Raw genomic sequence first — 8,802 nt, 5'->3', positions numbered from 1 at the left:
CATCTTTGATCTCCTGGTACTTTTCACATAAAAATGCCACTTGATCCCGATGTTCTGGCAAAATTCTAGCTATTGTCTTCCTAAAATTCCCCCTTGCAGTTTTGGTGGGATGCAGAATTCTCCTTAGCACAATGGCTTATACTGTTGGGTAGGTTCACATGTGCTTCTAAACAGCTGCTGAATTCCATTCCAGCACTGCCTGTATTTCAGTGGTGGGTGGAGTGATCCCTCTTGATCTTTTTCCTACCTCACAGGGGTCTTGTGAAGCTTAATACATTTGTAAAGCACTTTGACCTTGTTGGATGAAAGCTGCCAGTAACTTTATATAAGGCAAAGAATTATTAATAATACTCTCAAACTCTCCAAAGGGTACCAAAAAAATCACAAAGCGTTTATCTGGCACTGTTCATCCTCAGATCTCAAGGAGCTTTCAGTAAGCCCCTTTTGCAGAAAGGGAAACTGAGGCACAAAGCAATTAAAGTGACTGGAACAGAATCCTGTCTCCCAATCCAGGGCTCTCTGCACATCACCACACAATCTCCCTGTCAGCGTTTTTTCATGTGCAATGATACAAGCCCTGGGAGGAGAACAAGCAGTGCTAAATGTTCACACCTCTTCCTTCTGGATCCAATTGAAGTGCTTTGTGAGTGAGGTGCAGGCCAGGGGATTGGGAAGCTCAGGCCTGACTGGAAACCCAGGATTCCCTTGGCTTTTGTCCGGTATGCTGTGGCTCTGACTGAGCTGCTTTGGGGTTCTGTGCTGCACTTCGCTGGCACCAGGAGGTCTGAGCGTCAGTTACTGCTGCGCCTCCTATGAGTAATACCGTGAGGTACTGCTTGTCCGCAGCAGGCTGGTGTCATGGCATGTAAGTTAAAGGGTTCCGGTAAAGAGATCGCAAAGTGACACTGTTTCTGGAAAGGTTTCGGGGGGAGGTAGAGGGAATGCTAAGGGCACAGTGCTGCTCCCCAGCTGTTAGTTAGCGTGTCAGCCAGCCAGCATCCTGGGGGTGGGCTCAAAGATGCACGTGGTGGTAGGTTGGGGCGGGAGATGCGTGGATGTGTGTGTGTGTGTACTGTATATATATATACACACCACTGTGACAGAGACACTGTGGAAGAGTCACATATCAGAGGAAGCCTTGCTACTGACAACACACCCTCAGGTAGGCAATTGCTTGATAATACCAGCACTGCTTCTCTTTGTGTTAGGGGGGAACAGAGGACCACAAGGGCTCTCTCTTGCTCTCTGCATGCAGGTGCTTCTTCAGATCAGGACATCCTTTTAATATAAAGACAATGGGAGAGGCTTTGGGTTTTGCTGAGATTTTTCCCCCATTTAAAGGGTTACAATGAATATATTCTCTTTAAGGAGTTTCTCTGGCTGAAAGGGACTGGAAGATCAGACCCTGCTTAAGATGCTAGTTTGGGTGAGTGGTTCGAAAAAAAAAAGTTTTGCCTTCACAATCCAGTTCCTGAGAAAATCTTTCTTGGACCTAATTACATGAAAGACCATATGCAACTGGAGAAGGAATTGTTCAGTGTATCAAAATCTACTAACCCTGTGGAAAAACCACATCATCTTCTTAGTAATGTGTCTATTGATTTCTACCCTCCCTGTTATTTCTATTGATATTTATCAGACAGGTATCATTTACATGGCTGCTCATTCCAGACATAAATATTTTGCAGATGCCTGATACTCAGTTGAACAGAATGGGGGATTTTTGTTTGCTAGCTTTAAAAAACGAATCGCTAGGAGCTTTGTGCAGTTATTCCCAGGATGATTTCTTTGACCCAGGCTCAGAATTCCCTCAGTCATGGCACCATTATTTTCCCCATTCAGTATTTCTAGCTCATCTAATTTAAAGCAAGAACAAAATAGATCACTAACTTTGGAACTTGACTGGAGAGTGTTCTCAAAGACATCTGAATTAGGAGTGGTGCCTTGTTCTTTTTGAAAACACACAAAAGGTAAACAGAATATTCTCACAGTCACCCGTGCAGGACAAGGAGGTGTAGGAATGACAGATTCAGCTGGGTTATACTGGAAGGAGAAACCTTTTCCCAACAATGCTTTGCCTCTAAATTGCATTTCTGAATCTACAGATTTACTGCATTTTACAATTTGGCCAATTATGACCAATTGCACAATTTAGTGAATTAACAAGAGTATACACTTGCTTTTCTGCAAGCATCATATAAACTAGAGGAATCTATGGCCAATAAAAACCCTCACTGAAATCTCACAAAAACCAGAAATGTAATTTTCTTCTTATCGACCCATTCTCTCAAAGGAGCGTGATTTCAATAATGTTTGTGAAATGCTTTGAGACACTCTTAAAATGTTAAATATTCTTATTATTTTGTATACATAAGTCTTTTAAAACAGCATTTTCTGTTTTAGGAATCAGATTCTTCCTTGCTTACAGGCAGGCTAGTCGTAACTTTATACCTATGATTTGGAAGAGAGCTTCAGAGAGCAAAACTGCCAGTGTTTTAACTGTTGCCAGTGGAGGTCACTATTGGACAACCTTGTGGCTATTTGCCGAAATCAGTTGGACACACTCCCTGTGACTAACAGAAGCTGACATCTGCTAGCCACAGTGTGTTCAGACCAAGGGCCTGATCCAAAGCCCATTCAAGACAATGGGAGTCTTTCCAACTGGGCTTTTGTTCAGGCCCCACTTTGGTATGTGTGCATGAATGAATGAAAGAATGTTATGGCTGGATTAACTGTATAAATGTATCAGAGGGTAGCCGTGTTAGTCTGGATCTGTAAAAGCAGCAAAGAATCCTGTGGCACCTTATAGACTAACAGACGTTTTGGAGCATGAGCTTTCGTGGGTGAATACCCACTTCATCAGATGCATGTTAAATGTATAAATGTAAATTTTAGAGAATGCAGGGTACAATTCTCTGTCACTCTCTGGTATGGAAATCACCCTTTTCCTTGTCTGTTAGCTCAGTGAGAGCATGACTGATTCAGAACCGCTTCACCCACAGAGCAACAGCTCCACACACACCAACAAAGCTAAAGAAAACTGATCATATTGTTGCCGATTCTAACTTTTATGGCTATTGATTCTGCAGAAGGGAAACTAGACCATCCAGCCCATCCCAACTCCCCCTGTGGGATGGTTCCCACCTGGACATTGTGTCCAGTCTCGTGTCCCAAGCAATGGGGCTTCTGCCATGTCCCTTAGGAGATTGCTGAGCAGACAGTGGGGGGCAGGGGGAATTAATGATTCTGAGCCTGCTTGCACAAACGTTCAGTATAAAAGCATCAGTGCCTTTTAAATTAATTTTCCCAAAGACACAACAAGGGGGCAAAGATCCTGCCACTGGTTCTCTGCCTGGATAAAGTGCAATAGAAAATGCCTATGAGAGGATTTATTCTGTCTTTAGTACTGCCAGGCTCCAGCATTAGGCTTATCTGCAGCGTGAAGTAAGTCTAGCTCTGAGCTGAAGAGTTCCTGACTGGCTTGGATACAGTAGGTCACAGGAACCAGTTCAGTCTTGACTTCTTAGGTTGTTTCACAGCAGTACTACCAAATGGCAATATGTTTTGACCAACAAGGTGCTTTCTGCCATGTTATCCAATGGGGAATTTCTTCCTAATATCCTAATACTGATCAGTTTGTGCCCTGATGCATGAGGACTGATGGGCCGTGTAGTTTTTTATTCTAACTGGCCAGTACTATTCTTAGTAAATGTTTAATCCATTTTTTAATCTTACTAACCTATTCAACTCAGCAACATCCTACAGCAGCAAGTTCCACAGGTTAATCATATGCTGCTGTTTAAAAATAGCATATTCTTTTATGCCTCCCTTTCCACTTGTGTTATATGGGGAAGGATTATTAATGGATGTGCTTGGTTGATCTAGTACAAGTGGCCGCAGTATTATTCACAATTTTGTATACCGCCAACATGCTCCTGTCTGGAACCACAGATAACCCTCCAATAGCCAGACTCCTAATATCTGGATTGGTCGGCTGGATTTCCAGAGTGCTTTACAGCTTGACTACTTCACAACAGAAATTGAGCACAATGAAGGTACATTGAGTGATAATAACCACCAATATTTTATGCTTCCCTAGCACTTTCCATCCAGGGATCCCATACACTTTACAAAAAAATGAATGAATCTGCACACCCCTGCCCTTCCCTGTCAGGTTGGAAGGCGGATGCCTTGTCCTGTCACCCTCCCCCGAGTGACCAGATGTCCCGATTTTATAGGCCTTGTCTTATACAGGCACCTATTACCTCACACCCCCCGTCCCGATTTTTCACACTTATTGTCTGTTCACTCTATCCCCTCCCCCTCCCAGAAGCTACATCAATATCCCTGTTCCAGGCAGAGATTTCTGCTGAGCATGTATTTGTTCTGGGAAGAAAATCTTTACAGCTTCATCTATACTTCTGCTAATTACGTGAATAAGGATACATTCTCCTCTTGACACCCTGTGGGTGGAGATGTGATGACTATAGGATAGTACGCTCGAGTGTCTTACGCCACCATTTGCGTGACTGGGTGCCTCTCACAGAAGCTATCAGCATCTCTTTGGATTCCCTGCCTTCACACTTCCCAATTCATTCTCCCTCCCATGCTCCCTGCAGTTTATAAAGCCTCATAGTTCTGACCCTGCTCACCGCTAGACTTAGACTGGCATATTTTTGGCTACATTTAACAACACAAAATTTGGAATTTGAATTTTGTTGCTAGTCTATGGACCAGAGCCTCATCTATGACCAGCAGAAGCGTGTGGGTGGGGGTGGCTTCCCAATCCTGGGGTTGGTAGCAAGTCCCACCAGCCCTCATGTAACTTAAGTCAACCTAGGGGTTGCTCTGAACTACCCTGGCTGGCTCTGGGCTCCAAAGGATTGCCAGAGTGCTGCATAGGAGGTGGGGTGGGTGAAGCCAGGGTAGGAACTGGTTATGCTGGCTCTACATTCACTAGCTGGGGAGTTGTGGCTGCTTCTTGACCATATCTCAGCCCTCTGTGCCCTTGCTCAGATCTCTGCCCTCCATCCCTGGGCAGGGCTGCCTGGGGTGGGGGGCAAGTGAGGCAATTTGCCCAGGCCCCACAGGGGCCCCCACGAGAATATAGTATTCTGTAGTATTGCAACTTTTTTTTATGGAAGGGGCCCTCAAAATTGCTTTGCCCCAGGCCCCCTGAATCCTCTGGGCAGCCCTGTCCCTGGGACTCCCACCCCTCACCTTCTGACTGGGTTGATTTTGGGAGGTTTACAACAGCAGGAAGGTTCATAGCTGCTGCTCTGACCCCACCGCACAGTTGATCCCTTGAGAGCCACAAGCAATTGTGCGTCAAGCCAGGATTTCACATTGCACGGCAGTACAAATCAGCCGCTTTGCTTATCTCTCTCACCAGAACATGTCTGTTCCAGCCAATTCTCTGTGGTGCATTTCATTCACTGGGTGATGATTGCTAGTGCCTGGAGAAACTGGGCTGATAAGATCTTTCAATTAGCAGGAAAGAAAAGACTCAATGATTGTCTGTGTGTCTCCCTCAGCCACTTTGTGACAGCCAGTTGCAACCTGCCTTTCTAGGGCACAGTGAACTTGAAACCTCTTTGGGGGACAAAAAGGGGTGTGGTAAGCTGCCTGGAGGGCCTGATCCTGATCCCAATTACTTTGGCATGAATAAGGAGTAACTCTGTTGCAGTTACATGGGTTACACTGTGTGAGTGAGGTCAGAATCAGGCCCATTGGAGTTTTGCCCTTTGTAGTACGGGGAGAGCACAGCCTTTGTCTAGTTAGTCTGGGAAGTAGAGAGAAATACTGGGTCTTGTCCAGCAGCTGCCACAAAAGAATCCCATTTATATTAATTATAGCCAACACCTGCCTCTTTCCCACCATGAGAAGCAATGAACCACTGGCTTGCATGAGAGCAGGATGGAAGCCACACATTCTCGTGGACGTCAGTGAGTGGGGTGCCAGCCATTCTGGGCTGAAATAATAGTTAATAAACTCAAAGGAAAAAAGAGGTCTTAAACAGTAGACTCCAATAAAAGGGTCATAAATGACTAAGTATTGGTAGGCGTTGTTTCTTTATCTGAGTCTTAATTCTAAGAGCACCACTGTGCTTTCTAGATTGATTAATAGATTTCACAGTCAGAAGGGCCATTAAGATCATCTAGCCTGGCCTGAATGGCCAGTGTAAGTGCTTGACAGCACTTCCTACTGCTAGATCACTTTTCATTCACGGCTCTGAGGTGCTGCCCAAACGTAAGAGTTGAAAAATGAGAACAGGCTTTAAAATTAGAGCCTTGTAGTGACCAGATAAAGAAGCAGGAGACGCCACAGACAGAGACATGGATAGTAACAGTTAGCACTTTTGTAGAGTTTTTCCCATCGCCACGATATTCTGTTCACTTCAGTAATTAGCCCTAATAACACTGTGAGACAGATCATCCAGGACTAGTACATTTTACAGATGGGGAAACTGAGGCACAAAGGGGTCACACAATGTGCACAAGGACACCCAGGGAATCAGTGGCACCCCTGGGTTAGAACACAGCACTGCTTGGACCACTAAACTCTGCCTCTGTGCATCGTGAGAGAGGAGATTAATCTGAATAACTTTTAGGGGTGAGTTGAAAGGGTGATTGCCATTCCCAGCCCCTCTTCTGGAAGCTTTTGCCAATCCTCTGACTCATTCCGCCATCCAGCTTTAATGAGACTCAGCAAAGATTAAAGTAATTCCAAACCTTATCAGCGCTCTCCCTTGTACAGTCGGCAAACAACAAACAAGCTACTGAGATTAACCCTTCCATGCCCTCAGCATATGCTACTCCAGCCAGATAGAAACTGTGTGTGACCCTGGTACCAAAGTGCAATGAATCTGATACTCCAGACTTTATGGGAATCTGCGTAACACTTCCACTCTGCTGGTAACACTGAATTAAGGAAAATTTGTATGAACCATCCCTTCTTAGCATCACTTCCATGCAGAAAGAAGCAGCCCAGCTTTCATCTTTTTACTGGCTTATGTGTTCCCTCTACTCAGCTTGGAAAAAGAAGAATGGTTTGAGGATCCCGAAGGCAGCCTTTTCCTCTCTGCATTTGCCACTGTCACAAGGCCCAGAGAAGTTAACTAGGTCAGGCCACATCAGATTGGAACCAGTTCAAACGTTTGCCCAAGTTAGAGTTGACCTGGACTCAAACTGAGTCTTTGTTCTGAGGTGTCAGAGCTTTAGACATACTAGTTTTTTCACGGCACTGCAACCTTGATTCTTTTCTAGTGAACAGGTGTTCACTCCTATGCCTGTTCGATCCCTCAGCTTCAATCTATTTACACTCAGCTTGCTTCCCTCTACCCAAATCCCCTTTTTCTCGCTCGTTGAGTTCTGATCAACCAATGAAATGAGCATTTCCAGAAGGACTAGAGTCACGGGACCATATTCAACAAGGCAACCTGGAACAAGCAGCTGCAACATCCATAGATATCTCTGGGCCAAGTTCAGCAGTGACATACACAGGGGTGTGCTCAGATGCCAAGGTGATGGGGGTGGTAGAAACCCCTAAGATAAACAAACTACATGTTAGCTCCAAATCTCAGACCTGCTCTGGTTACTTTGCCTGGTCTTGTACATGAGATGGCATATTCATACCCTGCACATTGACTGTACCTGTTTCCTTCTCGAACTGCTGGGAAAACACACCATGGTCCCACACCAGCCAGCAAAGCCAGCTGGAGACACCAGGGCCAGCCATGCTGTACCATCCTAAGGTGCATCAGAGGCCCAAGGAGCCATAATCCCTTCCGCAGCTCCCTCTCAGGTAGCACCAAGACCCCAGCTCAGGGCAGCACTAATCAGGCATGCTTGGGCCCTAATGGATTTCACTCCCTGACATCCCTCTGAGGAAGGTGAATGATCCCCATTTTGCAGATGGGATAAACGAGTCACAGAAAGGTGAAGTGACTTGCCCAAGACCGCAGAGCGGTAGAGCTGGGAAATGATCCCAGGTCTCTTACCTTCACCACAAGACCCTGGTCTGTTTCTCCCTTTTAGGCAGTTAATCTAGTCCACTGGCTCTCAACCTTTCCAGACAACTGTACCCCTTTCAGGAGTCTGACTTGTCTTGCATGCCCCAAGTTTCAGCTGCCTTAAATCTATTTGTTGACAAAATCAGACATAAAAATACAAGTGTCACAGCACACTATGACTGAAAAATTGCTGACTTTCTGATTTTAGAATTATATAGTAAAAATAAATCAATTGGAATATAAATATTGTACTTACATTTCAGTGCATAGTATGTACAGCAGTATAGACAAGTCATTCTCTGCATGCAATTTTAGTCTGTACTGACTTGGCAAGTGCTTTTTATGTAGCCTGTTGTAAAACTAGGCAAATATCTAGATGAGTTGATGTACCCCCGAAAGACCTCTGTGTTCCCCCAAGGATATGCATACCCCTCGTTGAGAACCATTGATTTAGTCAGCCCTCAGATGCCAGTACAAGGTGATTGCCTGTGAATATACTCCAGTGCATTGTCCAGTCTAGTTTTCCCTTTGGGAGATTCTTCCATAGTCTACATGCATATGTCCCTGGGTTAGCTATACACTGCAAAGGTGCCATGTCAGGTGAATGAGGCAGCACCAGCTGTGGGCACCACCTCAACCTCAGATCTGTGCTACATGAGGCAGCTCTGGCAGGGATCTGATCATTTATTTTCGGTAAATTGATGCTGCTGTAGCAGCAGGTAGTTAAATAACGTTATCCTATGACCACATTCCAACCCACTGACAGTATCATTGCAGTAAACTGTACCCAG

The 8,802-nt window shown here is 45.1% G+C and overlaps 1 protein-coding gene across 1 annotated transcript in view; it reads left to right on the top strand.

The window, feature by feature from the left end:
* Positions 1-1,124: 1,124 nt before the first annotated feature.
* Positions 1,125-8,802, top strand: part of PNOC (prepronociceptin) — a 40,552-nt gene continuing 32,874 nt past the window's right edge. The window contains exon 1 of the mRNA XM_030555156.1: positions 1,125-1,162. The gene's annotated coding sequence lies outside the window, so the exon portion shown is untranslated. The remainder of the gene's footprint in view (positions 1,163-8,802) is intronic.

The sequence above is a fragment of the Gopherus evgoodei genome, chromosome 3 (genome assembly GCF_007399415.2).
Source record: "Gopherus evgoodei ecotype Sinaloan lineage chromosome 3, rGopEvg1_v1.p, whole genome shotgun sequence".
Classification (NCBI taxonomy): Eukaryota; Metazoa; Chordata; order Testudines; family Testudinidae; genus Gopherus; species Gopherus evgoodei.
The sequence above is the reverse complement of the archived record's forward strand: the minus strand, read 5'-3'. Positions and strand labels throughout refer to the sequence as shown.